Raw genomic sequence first — 21,259 nt, 5'->3', positions numbered from 1 at the left:
CATGAAAAGAGTAATATTTTTACTCGACGAAAGTCACAATTTTATAAGAAAACTTTGGAGCAATGTTCACAGACTCTAGTATTTGGCTCTCTATTAGATGCAATGGTTTTCCGTATTGGGACCACGGTTTGGGCCCTAACTTGTTGGAATTTCACAAGAAAAAGGTCACAATTTCACAAGAAAAACTTGGAATCTTGGCAGTATTATAATAAAAGTCATAATTTTACTCAACGCAAGTCAAGATTGTACAAGAAAAACTGAAAATGTGTGCAATATTATTATACAAGTTGGAATTTTACTCAATAACAGTCGCAATTTTACAAGAAAAAGCTTAACATTTTGGCAATTTCATGAAAAGAGTCGTATTTTTACTCGACAAAAGCCACAATTTTAGGGGAAAACTTTGGAGCAATGTTCACGGACTCTAGTATTTGGCTCTCTATTAGATGCGATGGTTTTCCGTATTGGGACCACGTTTTGGGACCTAACTTGTTCACCGGTCCTCACATGGAAGGTTATTTTCCTTGTTGATGTCTCAAGAAGAGTAGAAATACAAGAACAAACACACATATCTGTCCACTCTCACTTTGTGTCAATCCTCTTTTCATGAAGCCGACATGAGATACAATGTGTGTGTATTTGCAAAGATAAAAACACAGAGCGCATTCATTCTTACGTCCTTGAAGATGAACAGACTCATTGTGCAGTCCACTCTTCCGCAAGGTTAAAAAATATTCTCCTAATATGATAAGAACAAAATGAAAGTGCGAGCTGGCTCGGACGCCGCATGCCGCGGTTTCGTTTAAAGGGCCTTCCGTCCCAAAGGCGCACCGGGACGTCCCCTGCAGAGACCGCCACTCCTCCCCTTTGCGATCTATCCCCTCAAATTCCCCGGTGGTCCTGTTAACTCCCGTCGCCAACCGAGGCGGGAGCGGATCCGAAGAGCTTCCGCCTCCGTTCAAACAGCGGCTGACAAGATTGAGAGATTCATTTCCAAAACCCAAAACCAGTGAAGTTGGCACGTTGTGTAATTCTTAAATAAAAACAGAATACAATGATTTGCAAATCCTTTTCAAACTATATTCAAGATATTTAATGTTCGAACTGACAAACTTCATCTTTTTTTTTTTTAAATAATCATTAACTTAGAATTTAATGGCAGCAACACATTGCAAAAAAATTGGCAGAGGGGCATTTTTACCACTGTGTTACATGGCCTTTCCTTTTAACAACACTCAGTAAACATTTGGGAACTGAGGAGACCAATTTTTTAAGTTTTTCAGGTGGAATTCGTTGCCATTCTTGCTTGATGTACAGCTTAAGTTGTTCAACAGTCCGGGTTCTCCTTTTCACTTTTCCACGAAGCTGTCTGCGTTTCTGGGTGTTGTTGATAAATGGCTTTGGCTTTGCCTAGTAGAGTTTTAACTTGCATTTACAGATGTAGCGACCAACTGTAGTTACTGACAGTGGTTTTCTGAAGTGTTCCTGAGCCCATGTGGTGATATCCTTCACACACTGATTTTGGTTTTTGACGCAATACCGCCTGAGGGATCCAAGGTCACGGGCATTCAATGTTGGTTTTCAGCCTTGCCGTGATTTCTCCATATTCTCTGAACTTTTTGATGATATTAAGGACCGTAGATGGTGAAATCCCTAAATTCCTTGCAACAGCTTGGGCCCAGCGAAGCCGGCGGCGTTTCTGGGTGTTGTTGATAAATGGCTTTGGCTTTGCATAGTAGAGTTTTAACTTGCACTTACAGATGTTGCGACCATCTGTAGTTACTGACAGTGGTTTTCTGAAGTGTTCCTGAGCCCATCTGGTGATATCCTTAACATACTGATTTCGGTTTTTGATGATGGGATCCAAGGTCACGAGCATTCAATGTTGGTTTTCAGCCTTGCCGTGTTTTTTCCAGATTCTCTGAACCTTTTGATGATATTACGGACCGTAGATGGTGAAATCCCTAAATTCCTTGCAACAGCTCGGGCCCAGCGAAGCCGGCGGCGTTTCTGGGTGTTGTTGATAAATGGCTTTGACTTTGCATAGTAGAGTTTTAACTTGCATTTACAGATGTAGCGACCAACTGTAGTTACTGACAGTGGTTTTCTGAAGTGTCCCTGAGCTCATGTGGTGAAATCCTTTACAGACTGATGTTGCATTTTGAGGCAGTATCTTGCAGCGATTTCTCCAGATTCTCTGAACATTTTGATGGATATAACGGACCGTAGATGGTGAAATCCCTAAATTCCTTGCAACAGCTCGTTGAGAAATGTTGTTCTTAAACTGTTGGACAATTTGCTCACGCATTTGTTGACAAAGTGGTGACCCTCGCCCCGTCCTGTGAATGACTGAGCATTTCATTGGAGCTGCTTTTACACCCAATCATGGCACCCACCTGTTCCCAACTGTAGTTACTGACAGTAGTTTTTCTGAAGTGTTCCTGAGCCCATGTGGTGATATCCTTTACACAGTGATGTTGCTTTTTGATGCAGTACCGCCTGAGGGATTGAAGGTCACGGGCATTCAATGTTGGTTTTCAGCCTTGCCGTGATTTCTCCAGATTCTCTGAACCTTTTGATGATAATACGGACCGTAGATGGTGAAATCCCTAAATTCCTTGCAACAGCTCGGGCCCAGCGAAGCCGGCAGCGTTTCTGGGTGTTGTTGATAAATGGCTTTGGCTTTGCATAGTACAGTTTTTAAATTGCACTTACAGATGTAGCGACCAACTGTAGTTACTGACAGTGGTTTTCTGAAGTGTTCATGAGCCCATGTGGTGATATCCTTTACACACCGATGTTGCATTTTGTGGCAGTACCCTGCAGCGATTTCTCCAGATTCTCTGAACCTTTTGATGATAATACGGACCGTAGATGGTGAAATCCCTAAAATCCTTGCAACAGCTTGGGCCCAGCGAAGCCGGCTGCGTTTCTGGGTGTTGTTGATAAATGGCTTTGGCTTTGCATAGTAGAGTTTCAATTTGCACTTACAGATGTTGCGACTAACTGTAGTTATTGACAGTGGTTTTCTGAAGTGTTCCTGAGCCCATCTGGTGATATCCTTTACACACTGATTTCGGTTGTTGATGATGGGATCCAAGGTCACGGGCATTCAATGTTGGTTTTCAGCCTTGCCGTGATTTCTCCAGATTCTCTGAACCTTTTGATGATTTTAAGGACCGTAGATGGTGAAATCCCTAAATTCCTTGCAACAGCTCGGGCCCAGCGAAGCCGGCAGCGTTTATGGGTGTTGGCTTTGGCTTTGCATAGTAGAGTTTTAACTTGCACTTACAGATGTAGTGACCAACTGTAGTTACTGACAGTGGTTTTCTGAAGTGTTCCTGAGCCCATGTGGTGATATATTTTACTCACCGATGTTGCATTTTGAACCAGTACCTTGCAGCGATTTCTCCAGATTCGCTGAACCTTTTGATGGATATGACGGACCGTAGATGGTGAAATCCCTAAATTCCTTGCAACAGCTTGTTGAGAAATGTTGTTCTTAAACTGTTCGACAATTTGTTCACGCGTTTGTTCACAAAGTGGTGTCCCTCGCCCCGTCCTTGTTTGTGAATGACTGAGCATTTCATGGAAGCTGCTTTTAAACCCAATCATGGCATCCACCTGTTCCCAACTGTAGTTACTGACAGTGGTTTTTCTGAAGTGTTCCTGAGCCCATGTGGTAATATCCTTTACACAGTGATGTTGCTTTTTGATGCAGTACCGCCTGAGGGATTGAAGGTCACGGGCATTCAATGTTGGTTTTCAGCCTTGCCGTGATTTCTCCAGATTCTCTGAACCTTTTGATGATAATACGGACCGTAGATGGTGAAATCCCTAAATTCCTTGCAATAGCTCGGGCCCAGCGAAGCCGGCGGCGTTTCTGGGTGTTGTTGATAAATGGCTTTGGCTTTGCATAGTAGAGTTTTAACTTGCATTTACAGATGTAGAGACCAACTGTAGTTACTGACGGTGGTTTTCTGAAGTGTTCCTGAGCCCATGTGGTGATATCCTTTACACACCGATGTTGAATTTTGTGGCAGTACCTTGCAGCGATTTCTCCAGATTCTCTGAACCTTTTGATGGATATTACGGACCGTAGATGGTGAAATCCCTAAATTCCTTGCAACAGCTCGTTGAGAAAGGTTGTTCTTAAACTGTTCAACAATTTGCTCACGCATTTGTTAACAAAGTGGTGACCCCTCGCCCCGTCTTTGTTTGTGAATGACTGAGCATTTCATGGAAGCTGCTTTTATACCCAATCATGGCACCCACCTGTTCCCAACTGTAGTTACTAACAGTGTTTTTTCTGAAGTGTTCCTGAGCCCATGTGGTGATATCCTTTACACAGTGATGTTGATTTTTGATGCAGTACCGCCTGAGGGATTGAAGGTCACGGGCATTCAATGTTGGTTTTCAGCCTTGCCGTGATTTCTCCAGATTCTCGGAACGTTTTGATGATATTACGGATTGTAGATGGTGAAATCCCTAAATTCCTTGCAACAGCTCGGGCCCAGCGAAGCCGGCGGCGTTTCTGGGTGTTGTTGATGAATGGCTTTGGCTTTGCATAGTAGAGTTTTAACTTGCATTTACAGATGTAGCGACCAACTGTAGTTACTGACAGTGGTTTTCTGAAGTGTTCCTGAGCCCATCTGGTGATATCCTTTACACACTGATTTCGGTTGTTGATGATGGGATCCAAGGTCACGGGCAATCAATGTTGGTTTTCAGCCTTGCCGTGATTTCTCCAGATTCTCTGAAACTTTTGATGATTTTAAGGACCGTAGATGGTGAAATCCCTAAATTCCTTGCAACAGCTTGGGCCCAGCGAAGCCGGCGGCGTTTCTGGGTGTTGTTGATAAATGGCTTTGGCTTTGCATAGTAGAGTTTCAATTTGCACTTACAGATGTTGCGACTAACTGTAGTTATTGACAGTGGTTTTCTGAAGTGTTCCTGAGCCCATCTGGTGATATCCTTTACACACTGATTTCGGTTGTTGATGATGGGATCCAAGGTCACGGGCAATCAATGTTGGTTTTCAGCCTTGCCGTGATTTCTCCAGATTCTCTGAAACTTTTGATGATTTTAAGGACCGTAGATGGTGAAATCCCTAAATTCCTTGCAACAACTCGGGCCCAGCGAAGCCGGCGGCGTTTCTGGGTGTTGTTGATAAATGGCTTTGGCTTTGCATTGTAGAGTTTTAACTTGCACTTACAGATGTTGCGACCAACTGTAGTTACTGACAGTGGTTTTCTGAAGTGTTCCTGAGCCCATCTGGTGATATCCTTAACATACTGATTTCGGTTTTTGATGATGGGATCCAAGGTCACGGGCATTCAATGTTGGTTTTCAGCCTTGCCGTGATTTCTCCAGATTCTCTGAACCTTTTGATGATATTACGGACCGTAGATGGTGAAATCCCTAAATTCCTTGCAACAGCTTGGGCCCAACGAAGCCGGCGGCGTTTCTGGGTGTTGTTGATAAATGGCTTTGGCTTTGCAAAGTAGAGTTTTAACTTGCATTTACAGATGTAGCGACCAACTCTAGTTACTGACAGTGGTTTTTTGAAGTCTTCCTGAGCCCATGTGGTGATATCCTTTACACACCGATGTTGCATTTTGTGGCAGTACCTTGCAGCGATTTCTCCAGATTCTCTGAACCTTTTGATGGATATTACGGACCGTAGATGGTGAAATCCCTAAATTCCTTGCAACAGCTCGTTGAGAAATGTTGTTCTTAAACTGTTCAACAATTTGCTCACGCATTTGTTCACAAAGTGGTGACCCTCGCCCCGTCCTTGTTTGTGAATGACTGAGCATTTCATTGGAGCTGCTTTTACACCCAATCATGGCACCCACCTGTTCCCAATTAGCCTGTTCACCTGCGGGACGTTCTTTTTTGCCGCTTGTGCCAGCTTTTTTGACACATGTTGCAGGCTTTATATTCCAAATGAGCTAATATTTGCAAAAACGTTTTCCAGTTTGAACATTAAATATCTTGTCTTTGCAGTCTATTCAATTGAATATAGGTTGAAAAGGATTTGCAAATCATTGTATTCTGTTTTTATTTCTGATTTATACAACGTGCCAACTTCACTGGTTTTGGGTTTTGTACAAAAGAAGAAAAAAAGCCTGTTGAAACTGATATTTTGGATTGAAGTTGAAAATGTATGTGTGTTCTGAAGAGAAGTTAAGAATCAAATGAAGTCATGTTCTACAATACCTGCCACATTCGTCAGTTAACTTGGACTCTCCACATGTTTAATGTAAACCTATCATTCGGAATAACAGCTCTTTCAAATCCGCCCGCCGCTCAACGCAAAATGAGCTCCATTGATTGCGTCTTTCTGCCTTTAAGGTGCTGAAAGTGCTTGTGCAGTGCATTCACATAAAGGCCAGAAGATTGTGGTCGGCAAAAAGGCTTGAAGGTTATTTTTTTGTCCGTTAACAGTTGAATGGCAACTTTATTTGAATGTACAGAGGAACCTGAACGTATCACTGGCCCAGCTCCTCTTATTGCACAATGTAATGAGTGGTTCAAGATGGCCTTGTTGGAGTAATGTCGTTTTAAAGTCGATCATTCCCCCGGCCCAACTGCTGTCTTTTGCATTTTGTGTTCGTCGCGGCGTGAATAGGTGAGTAGGTCAAGAGCTGTAGTAGCTACGATAATAAAGATATATTGCCACATTACCTCCCTGCTTGGCACTCAGCATCAAGTGTTGGAATTGGGGGTTAAATCACCAAAAAATATTCCCAGGCGTGGCCACCGCTGCTGCTCACTGCTCCCCTCACCTCCCAGGGGGTGAACAAGGGGATGGGTCAAATGCAGAGTGTCATGTCTGTGTAATCATGTTTTTGTTTTAAGTCATGTTGTTGTTTAGTTTCTGTCTTTTCACTCCCTTGTCTGGTCACCATAGCAACCATTAGTTTTCACCTGTCACGTCACGCACCTGTTTCACGTTCTGAGTCACGCACCTGCTTTCACTAAATCATGTACCTCCATTCCCGTCTCGCCCGTGCCAACTTTCCGCTGCATCCTGGAACAGCAAACACCCCCGGACCAAGTCGTGACAGTAGGTCGTCAGCAAGACAAACTAAAAAACACTGAACTTAAATACTATGGACATGATTAGTGAAAGCAGGTGCGTGACTCAAAACGTGAAACAGGTGCGTGACGTGACAGGTGAAAACTAATGGTTGCTATGGTGACCAGACAAGGGAGTGAAAAGACAGAAACTAAACAACAACATGACTTAAAACAAAAACATGATTACACAGACATGACACAGAGGACATATTTCACCACACCTAGTGTGTGTGTGTGTGTGTGACAATCATTGGTACTTTAACTTGAACTTAACTTGCTCAAGGACACAACGGACGAGACGAGGTTGGTAGAAGGTGGGGATTGTACCAGGAACCCTCAGTGTTGCTGACACGGCCACTCCCCCAACTGCGCCACGCCGATATGGAGCAACTAAGCTGGAGGTGGAACGCAGTGGGGGGTGAGCCGACAAGGAGACACGTGTTCGCGCAGATGTGAACATAGGAAGCTTATGGATCTCGCGTAAGAGGAAGAGGGTGGGAGGGTTATTAATTTTGCAATGCAGTCTGCTAAAAAAAACGACGAGAAGCGCCACTCTACACAGAACACCTTTTAAGATATTTAACACTCAAATGTTGGATTTTTGTCACGTTTCATGTGTCAGGTAACCCGGCGAAACTAAACGATTGATCGTCACTGCGGTGAAAGGGCGTGCCGTCAACTCGGGGGGGACAAGGCAAGCGATGCAATTTGGGGCGGATTTGTTTTTTTTGTCCACGCGTAACCTGACACAGCAGAGGGTTTGACTTCCCCTCGAAGGACAAATTAATCGATAGAAAAAAAAAGGTTGGACGCCTTCAAACGCAAAAAACTTGGAAGGTGATGACGCGGCAATTCCTAAATGAAGCCAATCAGCTGGGATAAAAGGGCGACTCCACAATCTCCTTAATGGACTTTGATTGTTCCACTTATTGATCCACCAACCCCTCAAACGATGACTTTATTATCTCATCCTCTTCTTAAACCGGAACTGCAATACTTGTAAAATGTTGCTTATTATTCACAAACACACACACAAGTATTTCTCTTGTTTGTGTATTTTACAAACCCCGTTTCCATATGAGTTGGGAAATTGTGTTAGATGTAAATATAAACGGAATATAATGATTACTTAGATATAAGTAAGAACTTTGCACTACTTTATATCATATCAGATCCCACAGATCCCACATCTCAGCTCAGATGTGGGATCTGAGCCGAGCATGTCGTCGAGGCTTGTGCAGCCCTTTGAGACACTCGTGATTTAGAGCTATATAAATAAACTTTGATTGATTGATTGATTGATTGATTAGAAATGGCAACAGCGGAGGATGAATGTCCCATGACATAAAGATAGAGAAAAAGAAGAAGCCTACAGTGTCGCCAAAGGTGGACTCGCGCAATTTGTCAGGACTTATGCAGATCCCAAATACAGATCAGCAGGTACCAGAAGGTAATTGTTGCGTTTGGACCAGTTGTTCCTCCCAGGGAATTCAAGTCACAAGTCGCTCCCAAGCTCTTTACGACACTTAAAGCTGAGTAGAAAAACCACCAGAGACAGAATAAGTATTTTGTAATATATTTGCAAAGCTTTGTATATATACATTGAGACCAGTCCAGCATAGAACATTCAATCGCGCCGCCAAGATGGTCTGCACCCCCCCCGAAAAACCCTCTCCCCTCTTAAGCCTCTCTCTCTCCCACCCTCGCACTCATGTCCCTCCAGCCAAAACACATGCCCATTGTCCTCCGCACCTGGGAAGAATGCTAGATAAGAGAACGGAATATCTCTCTTTCTTACATTCTTCATTCAAGGTTAAGCACACAGTTTTTGCAGACAACCAAAAGACCACAATTGGAAGAAAAACACTAGCTGTTTGATTATGAAATAAAAGAAGTAACACTTAAATTCAGATATATGTAAATATCTGCCTCCGACATAAGAAAAGTTGTTTCTGCATAATATTGCGAAACAAAACGCCAGATAATACGTTTTACCTTATACACACACCATAATAATACTCCTATCTTTATTGCGCCGACAATCCATGAAGCGGTGTGGCTTCATAGCTTACCAAAGTCGTACTAAAACATTTTGATAGATGTTTGAGCGCCGAGTGTAATGTTCTATATTTTCAATGGAACATATAAAATGTTCATGCACCTGGGGATAGGTTGATTGGCAACACTAAATTGGCCCTAGTGTGTGAATGTAAGTGTGAATGTTGTCTCTCTATCTGTGTCGGCCCTGCGATGTGGTGTCGACTTGTCCAGGTTGTACCCCCGCCTTCCGCCCGAATGCAGCTGAGATAGACTGCAGCACTCCCCGTCACCCCAAAAGGGACAAGCGGTAGAAAATGGATAGATGGATATAAAATGTTGGTGTTGTTTACTTGAGTCATATTGCTATCACTGCGATGAGGTGGCGACTTGTCCAGGGTGTACCCCGCCTACCGCCTGAATGCAGCTGAGATAGGCTCTAGCGACCCCCCGCGACTCCCCCAAAAAAGGGACAAGCGGTAGAAAAATTGATGTATGCCATCATATTGCAGTCTGCACATATCTCTTATGTTTGACTGCCATCTACTGGTCACACTTATCATTACACTATGTACCAAATAAAATTGCTTCGAGGTCGGTAAGGAAAGCCAGAACTAATCCGTACATTGGGCGCACCGGGTTATAAGGTGCACTGTCGAGTTTTGAGGATTAAATAAATGGGATTTTAAGTGCGCCTTATAGTCCGAAAAATGCGGTACTCAAACACACAAGAAGCAGATGAGATGAGGCCATGATTTTTCCTCGACAACGCGAGGTGGATGACCGTTGGACTATGTTGCCTGATGCAAATAAGATATTGTAGAGGTTGCCCTATAGTGGGTTCCTCGGACCACCACACACTGCCACGAGAGCCCGGATTTCAGGGTATAACAGTGTTTTATTTTCATAAATAGTGCAAGGCTTTTGCTTTCCAACAAAATTTATTTTTCTGAGTCTGTCTCTCTCTCTCTCTCTCTGGCTCCCACTCCAACTCCCCCTCCGTGTCTCGCTCCGGCTGCTGCTAATAAAGGCGACAGGTGATTAGATAACAAGGCCCCACCTGGGCCATCCACTCACCTGTCGCTGTCTTCGAGGCCGGTCCTTGCACACCCCGTTCCGCGGCAGGCCCGCAGGCCACGCCCCCCTCCACAGATATGTTTTGTGGCCCCAATTTGGTCTTTTAATTTTAGTTATGTTTTTATCTTTATTTTTATTAGACTCCTGAAGGGCCCCCACCCCAACGCTATGCTATTGGGGGCTAAGTCTCTACCCGTCTTTAAAAACCAGTGACGCCTGTTTCGAACTTTAATCAAGGGTACGTGAACGCACCACAGTTAAGTGCTATGAGATGCAAAAGTGAAACCCTTTGCAGCCCTTTGAGAGACACGTGATTTAGGGCTATATAAATAAACTTTGATTGATTGATTGATTGATTGATTGATTGATTGATTGATTGATTAGATATGGCAACAGCGGAGGATGAATGTGCCATAATAAGAAAACAGAGAAGAAGCTTATCGACTATGATGTCGGCAAAGGCGGACTCACGCAATATTTCAGGACTTATGCACATCCCAAATACAGATCAGCAGGTACCAGAAGGTTAGAAAAGTTACTTTTGCATAATATTGCGAAACAAAATGCCAGATAATATGTCTTACCTTATACACACACCATAATAATACTCCTATGTTGAAGCACAGTACAATAAACGGTGCGGCTTCATAGCTTACCAAATTTCTACTAAAAACATTTTGATAGATTTTTGAACACCCTGCCATCGATCCATTTTCTACCGCTTGTTTTAAATACAAATCTATATGTATCTAGAAAGGGTGGTCCTAAAGAGGTAGGCATTTTTGCGGCGGTCCCTAGAAGGTGTGTGTGTGCTTGTATGTGAGCATCCCCGCCTACACCCACAGAGACAAAGACAGTGGATGACTGATAAGAGACTTCACTCAGTTTATTAGATTTCTCAAATAGTTATGAGCACATTTTGGGTAAACTTTCATCACCGTCTGGATTCAGGACTACTATATTATTGGGGAAAAGGGGTTTGTTAGAATAATTGTATCTAAGTTGTCACAAAACTTTGTGTTGCCATGAGTTCCCGGCGAGAGGACAAAAGCTGTCTTTAGTCCTACCAAGCAGAAGGCTTGTAAAACTCCACTGTGTAGGATGGGAAGCAACATGAAGGTGTTATGTTTCTTTCATGTATTGTAATCAACAGAAATATATTGTCTTGACCCGAGACCTACAAAGTGAAGAGGAAGCAGGACCAGACTCCCCTCCAGGCACTGCTTCTTTGAACTGTTTTACGACCTTTTTTAATGAAACTGTTTTAATGAAAGACGATGGCTGTTTACGACCCCCGTCCCTTAGAAACAGCTGTCACCATGTAAGCAGGGATAGTCCAAATAAAAGAGGAGGCGTACAATCTATCGCCAGAGCGTGATGGAGCCCAGACGCGCTCTCCTCAATTGAGCCAAATTGAATTATGTCTCTGTTTAATTCCTTGCTTCTTGTAATAATAATAATAATAATAATAATAATAATAGATTTTATTTGTAAAAAGCACTTTACATTGAGTAAACAACCTCAAAGTGCTACATCCATCCATCCATCCATTTTCTACCGCTTATTCCCTTCGGGGTCGCGGGGGGCGCTGGAGCCTATCTCAGCTACAATCGGGCGGAAGGCGGGGTACACCCTGGACAACAGTGTATTAAAAAAATAAAAATTAAAATATAATTCAAAATAAATACAAATAAAACTACAACAGCCAAATAGCTAGAACTAGTATGCATATATCTTTAAAAGAAAAATACTTTTTTAAAAAGCATCCACAGTCTGTGATGCCCTCAGGTGGTCAGGGAGAGCATTTCACAGACTGGGAGCGGCGGAGCAGAAAGCCCGGTCTCCCATTGTTAGTAGCTTTGTCCTCGGAGGTTGGAGGAGGTTAGCCTGTCCGGAGCGGAGTTGTCGAGTGGAGGATTTTGGGGTGAGTAGTTATTTGAGGTAGAGGAGGGCATTTCCATGGAGGCATCCATCCATCCATCCATCCATTTTCTACCGCTTATTCCCTTTGGGGTCGCGGGGGTCGCTGGAGCCTATCTCAGCTACAATCGGGCGGAAGGCGGCGTACACCCTGGACAAGTCGCCACCTGATCGCAGGGCCTCCATGGAGGCACTGGTGGGTTAATAGGGAGACTTTGTATTCAATCATCAGTGTTTGAACCTGACAGGGTTATAATAATTACTATTTAATTGCAAGGTATGCAGCTAATGTGTTGTTAGCACGACCAGTGTGCATTTTAAAAACAGCGAATAGTCCAAACGAGCAATGTCGTATGAGGACATGGTTGTGAACTTATTAGCGTTGCTTTATTTATTTTTTTTCATATTCGCGTGGCTCATTGGGTCGTTTCCTCGTCTCCTGCTCGGGCCAATTGATTTCCTTCACATTAAAGAAACCATAAAGCTCTCCCTCGTAAAGCATTTACCGTCAGCTGTCTGCGAGCACGCCGCCCCTGCTTATTTACATATTAATAAGCCCGCTCGCTCGCTCACGCTCCTTCATACAAGCACTGAACACTTATTCTGGCAAAGATTGCATCCTCCAGTGTGGACTAAACAATCATAAGAAATCACACGCCAAAGCGAGGGGTTTGCAATCACGACGAGATGGCGGGTATTGCTCTCTCGTGCCCGCCGTCGTAAAAGGCTAAACACGCGGCCGTCTTTATGGCCTTGTTGATGTCTCCGACGGACGTCTGCTTGTCGCTTTGTTGCATACTGTTGGCCGAATGAGTGGATTTCACCCACGCTGGCCTTATTATACGCTCTCTTTGCTGACACTTTTAGTGTGTTTTTTTTTTAGTTCCTGTCACACAACATCAGTGCCTTCATTACGTCGGTCCTTGAGGTGCCACACGCAAGAGTCTTCTGCTACACCGACCACATGCTGGATGCTCAGACGCCAACTGTCCAAAATGAGGCTTTAGTTTTGTGATGAAGCAACAATTTGTTAGATGGGGGGGTGTCCAAACTACGGCCCGCGGGTCCTGTGCGGCCAATCAATCAATCGATGTTTACTTATATAGCCTTAAATCACGAGTGTCTCAAAGGGCTGCACAAGCCACAACGACATCCTCGGCTCAGATCCCACATCAGGGCTAGAAAAAACTCAACCCAATGGGATAATATTGTGAGAGTCCAGTCCATAGTGGTTCTAACATAATTGTGTGAGAGTCCAGTCCATAGTGGATCTAACATAATAGTGCGAGAGTCCAGTCCATAGTGGATCTAACATAATAGTGAGAGTCCAGTCCATAGTGGATCTAACATAATATTGTGAGAGTCCAGTCCATAGTGGATCTAACATAATAGTGAGAGTCCAGTCCATAGTGGATCTAACATAATAGTGTGAGAGTCCAGTTCATAGTGGATCTAGCATAATGTTGTGAGAGTCCAGTCCATAGTGGATCTAACATAATAGTGTGAGAGTCCAGTCCATAGTGGATCTAACATAATAGTGAGAGTCCAGTCCATAGTGGATCTAACATAATAGTGAGAGTCCAGTCCATAGTGGATACAACATAATAGTGCGAGAGTCCAGTCCATAGTGGATCTAGCATAATAGTGTGAGAGTCCAGTCCATAGTGGATCTAGCATAATGTTGTGAGAGTCCAGTCCATAGTGGATCTATCATAATAGTGTGAGAGTCCAGTCCATAGTGGATCTAGCATAATGTTGTGAGAGTCCAGTCCATAGTGGATCTAACAAAATAGTGTGAGAGTTCAGTCCATAGTGGATCTAATATAATAGTGTGAGAGTCCAGTCCATAGCGGATCTAACATAATAGTGTGAGAGTCCAGTCCATAGTGGATCTAACATAATAGTGCGAGAGTCCAGTCCATAGTGGATCTAACATAATAGTGTGAGAGTCCAGGCCATAGTGGATCTAACATAATAGTGTGAGAGTTCAGTCCATAGTGGATCTAATATAATAGTGTGAGAGTCCAGTCCATAGTGGATCTAGCATAATGTGAGAGTCCAGTCCATAGTGGATCTAACATAATAGTGTGAGAGTCCAGTCCATAGGGGATCTAACATAATAGTGTGAAAGTTCAGTCCATAGTGGATCTAATATAATATTGTAAGAGTCCAGTCCATAGTGGATCTAACATAATAGTGTGAGAGTCCAGTCCATAGTGGATCTAGCATAATGTGAGAGTCCAGTCCATAGTGGATCTAACATAATAGTGTGAGAGTCCAGGCCATAGTGGATCTAACATAATAGTGTGAGAGTTCAGTCCATAGTGGATCTAATATAATAGTGTGAGAGTCCATTCCATAGTGGATCTAGCATAATGTGAGAGTCCAGTCCATAGTGGATCTAACATAATAGTGCGAGAGTCCAGTCCATAGTGGATCTAACATAATAGTGTGAGAGTCCAGTCCATAGTGGATCTAGCATAGTAATGTGAGAGTCCAGTCCATAGTGGATCTAACTTAATAGTGTGAGAGTCCAGTCCATAATGGATCTAGCATAATATTGTGAGAGTCCAGTCCATAGTGGATCTAACATAATAGTGTGAGAGTCCAGGCCATAGTGGATCTAACAAAATAGTGTGAGAGTTCAGTCCATAGTGGATCTAATATAATAGTGTGAGAGTCCAGTCCATAGCGGATCTAGCATAATGTGAGAGTCCAGTCCATAGTGGATCTAACATAATAGTGTGAGAGTCCAGTCCATAGTGGACCTAACATAATAGTGAGAGTCCAGTCCATAGTGGATCTAACATAATATTGTGAGAGTCCAGTCCATAGTGGATCTAACATAATATTGTGAGAGTTCAGTCCATAGTGGATCTAATATAATAGTGTGAGAGTCCAGTCCATAGTGTATCTAACATAATAGTGAGAGTCCAGTCCATAGTGGATTTAACATAATAGTGAGAGTCCAGTCCATAGTGGATCTAACAAAATAGTGTGAAAGTCCAGTCCATAGTGGATCTAACATAATAGAGAGAATCCAGTCCATAGTGGATCTAACATAATAGTGTGAGAGTCTAGTCCATAGTGGATCTAACATAATAGAGAGAATCCAGTCCATAGTGGATCTAACATAATAGTGTGAGAGTCCAGTCCATAGTGGATCTAACATAATAGTGTGAAAGTTCAGTCCATAGTGGATCTAATATAATATTGTAAGAGTCCAGTCCATAGTGGATCTAGCATAATATTGTGAGAGTCCAGTCCATAGTGGATCTAACATAATAGTGCGAGAGTCCAGTCCATAGTGGATCTAACATAATAGTGTGAGAGTCCAGTCCATAGTGGATTTAACATAATAGTAACAATCTGTCACTCCTAATCGCTAAATCCCGTGAAATCGTATACGTCTAGTCTCTTACGTGAATGAGCTAAATTATATTATTTGATATTTTACAGTAATGGGTTAATAATTTCACAAGTAAGTCGCTCCTGAGTGTAAGTCGCAAACTATGAAAAAAACTGCGACTTATATTCCGAAAAATACGGTATAAAGAAATACTTGAAAATATGTATACCCCCCCGCCCCATCTCCCGAATTCGGAGGTCTCAAGGTTGGCAAGTATGTTCGTAGTACGCGACAGGAGACAAGACTAGCACATTCAACCTTATGGCAAAGACTACTTCCTGACTACGACAACACAACTGAGACCAACCAACCATATTTGCATTCATTTGCAACGGCAATGTGTTAATAATTTCACACATAAGTCGCTCCTGAGTATAAGTCGCAACCCCGGCCAAACTACGAAGAAAACTGCGACTTATAGTCCGAAAAATACGGTAACCTGATTTTCTTTACGATCTGATACCGAGTAAAATTCGAGCTGGTGTCGACAATACGAGTTTCGATACTTTGTGCAAATATACCTAATGTGCCTGGTAAAATGTAAAAAAGCAGTGCATATCAAATGATCTGGAATGGCAAGGCGAAACAAAACAACTGCATTATTCTGCACTGAATGCGTTGTATTGTTTATGTTCGACTCTGTTTGTTGCGTCTCTAAATAGCCGACGATAAAAAGGATACATGCACTTGCTGTTTTATAACACCTAAGTGACTTCTTTTAATTGCCAGTAAATGGTCCTAAATAAACAAATACTATTTGCAAAAGCCGTTTTATTGCAATTGCTCTGAGTAATCTAATGACACCTAGATTATTAATTATTTAGGAAACTTTTTTTTTTTTTTGCCTATGTGAAGTTATCGTCATATAGTGTTGTTGCGTTTGGACCAGTTGTTCCTCCCAGGGAATTCAAGCGGCTGGTCGCTCCCAAGCTCTTTATGACAGTACAGCTGTGTAGAAGAACCACCAGAGACAGAATAGGTATTTTGTAATTTTATCTCCAAAGCTTTGGAAATATAATGAGACCAGTCCAGCATAGAACATTCAATCGCGCAGCTAAGATGGTCTGATCTAAAATATGGAAACCTTCTCTTCTATTAAGTGTCTCTCCCTCCCACCTTTGTTGTCTTGTCTCTCTCTCTAGCCCAAACACATGCCCATTGTCCTCCGCAGCTGGACACAGGAACAGATAAGGAAAAGGAGTATCTCTCCTCTTTACATTCCAAAGTCAAGGTTAGCACACAGTATTTGCAGACAACCAAAAGACCACAATTGGAAGAAGAACACTAGCTGTTTTGTAATATGATTATGAAAATAAAGAAGTAACACTTAAATACGGATACATGTAAATATCTGCCTCCGACAGTGTATATATTGAATTCATATTCTGTCCCACCAATCACTTATTTAGACACAATCTCAATCATTTAGTTACTTTACATTCTGTCCCTGTTAATTATATACATTATATCTAAATATCTAAAGTATTAAAAGTATTGATATTCTAATCGGCGAATCGATGTTACAGCATAAAGATTTGGTATCGGCGATATCGATGTTTCAGGATCGATCCAAACATCACTACTGAGTATTGCCGAGGCCCATACTGACCGCAGCTGATAATTACCGAATTGAGTTTGAGTGTGCGTTTATTTCGAACATGCAAGCATACAACATGATACATAACAATTTCCAGTTTCTCTTGTCAACATGTTCGAAAAGGAGTAGGAAGAAGCAGAGCTTATTTAATCCTACCCCTTTTCTTTTACACAACAGTTGCTAAAACTTTTGTTCACTTCCTGTTCTCAATTTATTCACAATATACTCCATAAGTAATCACAATAAAAATTAATAAATAATACTAAGTACATTTTCCAGACTATAAATATTTGTTTTTTTTCCAAAAAACTCGACAATGCGCCTTATAACCCGGTTGAGCTTACCGCCCTTGAAGCAATTTTATTTGGTACATGGTGTAATTATACGTGTGACCAGTAGATGGCAGTCGAACATAAGAGATAAGTGTAGACAGCACTATGATGGCAATATGACTCAAGTAAACACCAACATTTTAAGTTCCATTGAAAATATAGAACATTACACACGGCGCTCAAATATAAATCAAAAAGTTTTACTACGACTTTGGTAAGCTATGATGTCGCACCTCTTGAATAATTGTCGGCACATTAAACATAGGAGTATTATTATGGTGTGTGTATAAGGTAAGACATATTATCTGGCGTTTTGTTTCGCCGTATTATGCAAAAGCAACTTTTCTTACCTTCTGGTACCTGCTGATCTGTATTTGGGATCTGCATTAATCCTAAAAAATTGCATGCGTCCACTTTTGTAGTCCGTGCCGACACCGGAGTCGATAAGCTTCTTCTTTTTCTTTATATTTTTGTTATGGGACATTTATCCTCCACTGTTGCCATTTCTAATATAAAGTAGTGTAAAGTTCTTACTTATATCCGTCAGTAAACTCACCATGAAAGCGCTAAAACATACCGGTGTAGTGAGTATACATTATTCACCCAAGGAACTTTAGTTATTAGAGTTCCGGTCGGACACAATTTCTGTGTTGTTGTTTCCGGATAAGGAGATGCTGCTCCGTTATTGATTGAAGTAAAGTCTGAATGTCATTAAAACAGTTAGCTCCATCTTTTGACACTTCTTCCACTCCCGTCCTTGCACGCTACACCGCTACAACAAAGATGACGGGGAGAAGACGTCAAGCAGATATTTAAGTACAGTATTTATCTTTATTTTAAGAAAAACATTTTTTTTGGAATACATGATTTTGATAATATTGAATTTTAAAATATATGCAATTGAATGCTTTGCATTATTTTTAATGTCAGAAGGGAAATAAATATATTTAGTAAGAAAGATTAAGCATTTTATGAACGCATATTATTTCCAGGCTTTCGCCGGCCACATGAATGAATGAATGAATGAATGAATAAATGAATGAATGAATGATTGATTGAATGCCATCCATCCATCTATTCATTTTCTACCGCTTGTCCCTTTTGGGGTTGCAGGGGGTGCTGGAGTCTATATCAGCTGCATTCGGGCGGAAGGCAGGGTACACCCTGGACAAGTCGAATGAATGAATGAATGAATGTATTTATTCCGGCAGACATATATAGCAACACTTCATCGCTCTTTGTAATTTGACAGACATGCAACGACATCCACCGAAAAGGGATACGGGAAACAAGCAAGAATGCTTACCCATGTCTAATTTACAATCAAATTATATGTTGGTTATATATGTTGGTTATATAGTCCAAGTTTCAACAGCAGATTTAATGGATACATGACAACTTCAGAACAAGAATAACATATGCTGGAAATCACTTTGTCAATAGCATTGAGGGACCATGAGATTAGCTCCATCTTGCCTGGGTATCTTTCGTCTTCTGAAGCCTTGTCTGGTGTGTTATGTCTCTTTATTCCACAGTGAGTTCTTTTGCACCTGTGTCCCACAGTTCAGATGGTCCAAACAACTAGTCATGTTTTTGATAGTTTCCCAATGTTGCGTTTGGACCAGTTGTTCCTCCCAGGGAATTCAAGTTTCTGGTCGCTCCCAAGCTCTTTACGACACTTAAAGCTGAGTAGAAGAACCACCAGAGACAGAATAGGTATTTTGTAATATATTTGCAAAGCTTTGTAAATATAATGAGACCAGTCCAGCATAGAACATTCAATCGCGCAGCTAAGATGGTCTGATCCAAAATATGGAAACCTTCTATTCTATAAAGTCTCTCTCCCTCCCACCCTCGCTGTCTTGTCTTTCCAGCCCAAACACATGCCCATTGTCCTCCGCAGCTGGACACAAGAAGAGATAAGCAGAAGGATTATCTCTCCTCCTTACATTCTATAGTCAAGGTTAGCACACAGTATTTGCAGACAACCAAAAGACCACAATTGGAAGAAAAACACTAGCTGTTTTGTAATATGATTATGAAAATAAAGAAGTAACACTTAAATACGGATATATGCAAATATCTGCCTGCGACACCAACAACACATTTTTTTTACCGCAAAGTTGAACACTCTTAGGCTAGAAGACAGTTTGAATTTCTCCGCTCACATTGTCCCACATTTTCAGCCCCGCTATAGATAACGTCTGAGCCTTAAATGTCGAATTTACTATGTCATGTTTGAATTTCAGGACATCCCTGAGTTCATGTGGACAATCTCTGAGTGAAAATAGACTCTATTTGCAGGTAGAGCCCTTTGTGAGGCCATAAACATAACTACTGTATTGGATTATATTGCTTGATTGATTGATTGATTGAAACTTGTATTAGTAGACTGCACAGTACAGTACATATTCCGTACAATTGACCACTAAATGGTAACACCCAAATAAGTTGTTCAACTTGTTTAAGTCGGGGTCCACGTCAATCAATTCATGGTGAGTTGGGAAATTGTGAATATAAACGGAATACAATGATTTGCAAATCATTTTCAACCCATATTCAGTTGAATATGCTACAAAGACAACATATTTGATGTTCAAACTGATAAACTTTTTTTTTTTTTTGCAAATAATCATTAACTTTAGAATTTGATGCCAGCGAAACACGTGACAAAGAAGTTGGGAAAGGTGGTAAAAAATACTTATAAAGTTGAGGAATGCTCATCAAACACTTATTTGGAACATCCCACAGGTGAACAGGCAAATTGGGAACAGGTGGGTGCCATGATTGGGTATAAAAGTAGATTCCATGAAATGCTCAGTCATTCACAAACAAGGATGGGGCGAGGGTCACCACTTTGTCAACAAACGCGTGAGCAAATTGTTGAACAGTTTAAGAAAAACCTTTCTCAACCAGCTATTGCAAGGAATTTAGGGATTTCACCATCTACGGTCCGTAATATCATCAAAAGGTTCAGAGAATCTGGATAAATCACTGCACGTAAGCAACTAAGCCCGTGACCTTCGATCCCTCAAGCTGTACTGCATCAACAAGCGACATCAGTATGTAAAGGATATCACCACATGGGCTCAGGAACACTTCAGAAACCCACTGTCAGTAACTACAGTTGGTCGCGACATCTGTAAGTGCAAGTTAAAACTCTCCTATGCAAGGCAAAAACCGTTTATCAACAACACCCAGAAACGCCGTCGGCTTCGCTGGGCCTGATCTCATCTAAGATGGACTTATACAAAGTGGAAAAGTGTTCTGTGGTCTGACGAGTCCACATTTCAAATTGTTTTTGGAAACTGTGGACGTCGTGTCCTCCGGACCAAAGAGGAAAAGAACCATCCGGATTGTTATAGGCGCAAAGTTGAAAAGCCAGCATATGTGATGGTATGGGGGTGTATTAGTGCCCAAGACATGGGTAATTTACACATCTGTGAAGGCGCCATTAATGCTGAAAGGTACATACAGGTTTTGGAGCAACATATTTTGCCATCCGAGCAACGTTACCATGGACGCCCCTGCTTATTTCAGCAAGACAATGCCAAGCCACGTGTTACATCAACGTGGCTTCATAGTACTAGACTGGCCTGCCTGTAGTCCAGACCTGTCTCCCATTGAAAATGTGTGGCGCATTATGAAGCCTAAAATACCACAACGGAGACCCCCGGACTGTTGAACAACTTAAGCTGTACATCAAGCAAGAACGGGAAAGAATTCCACCTGAGAAACTTCAAAAATGTGTCTCCTCAGTTCCCAAACGTTTACTGAGTGTTGTTAAAAGGAAAGGCCATG

The 21,259-nt window shown here is 41.9% G+C and overlaps 1 protein-coding gene across 2 annotated transcripts in view; it reads left to right on the top strand.

Annotated features, from left to right (window-relative positions):
* The window catches only part of fibcd1b (fibrinogen C domain containing 1b), a 387,620-nt gene that overhangs the window by 127,131 nt on the left and 239,230 nt on the right, over positions 1–21,259 (top strand). The window lies entirely within an intron of this gene.

The sequence above is a fragment of the Nerophis lumbriciformis genome, linkage group LG11 (assembly GCF_033978685.3).
Source record: "Nerophis lumbriciformis linkage group LG11, RoL_Nlum_v2.1, whole genome shotgun sequence".
Lineage (NCBI taxonomy): Eukaryota > Metazoa > Chordata > Actinopteri > Syngnathiformes > Syngnathidae > Nerophis > Nerophis lumbriciformis.
This window is presented reverse-complemented; position numbering and strand designations above follow the sequence as displayed.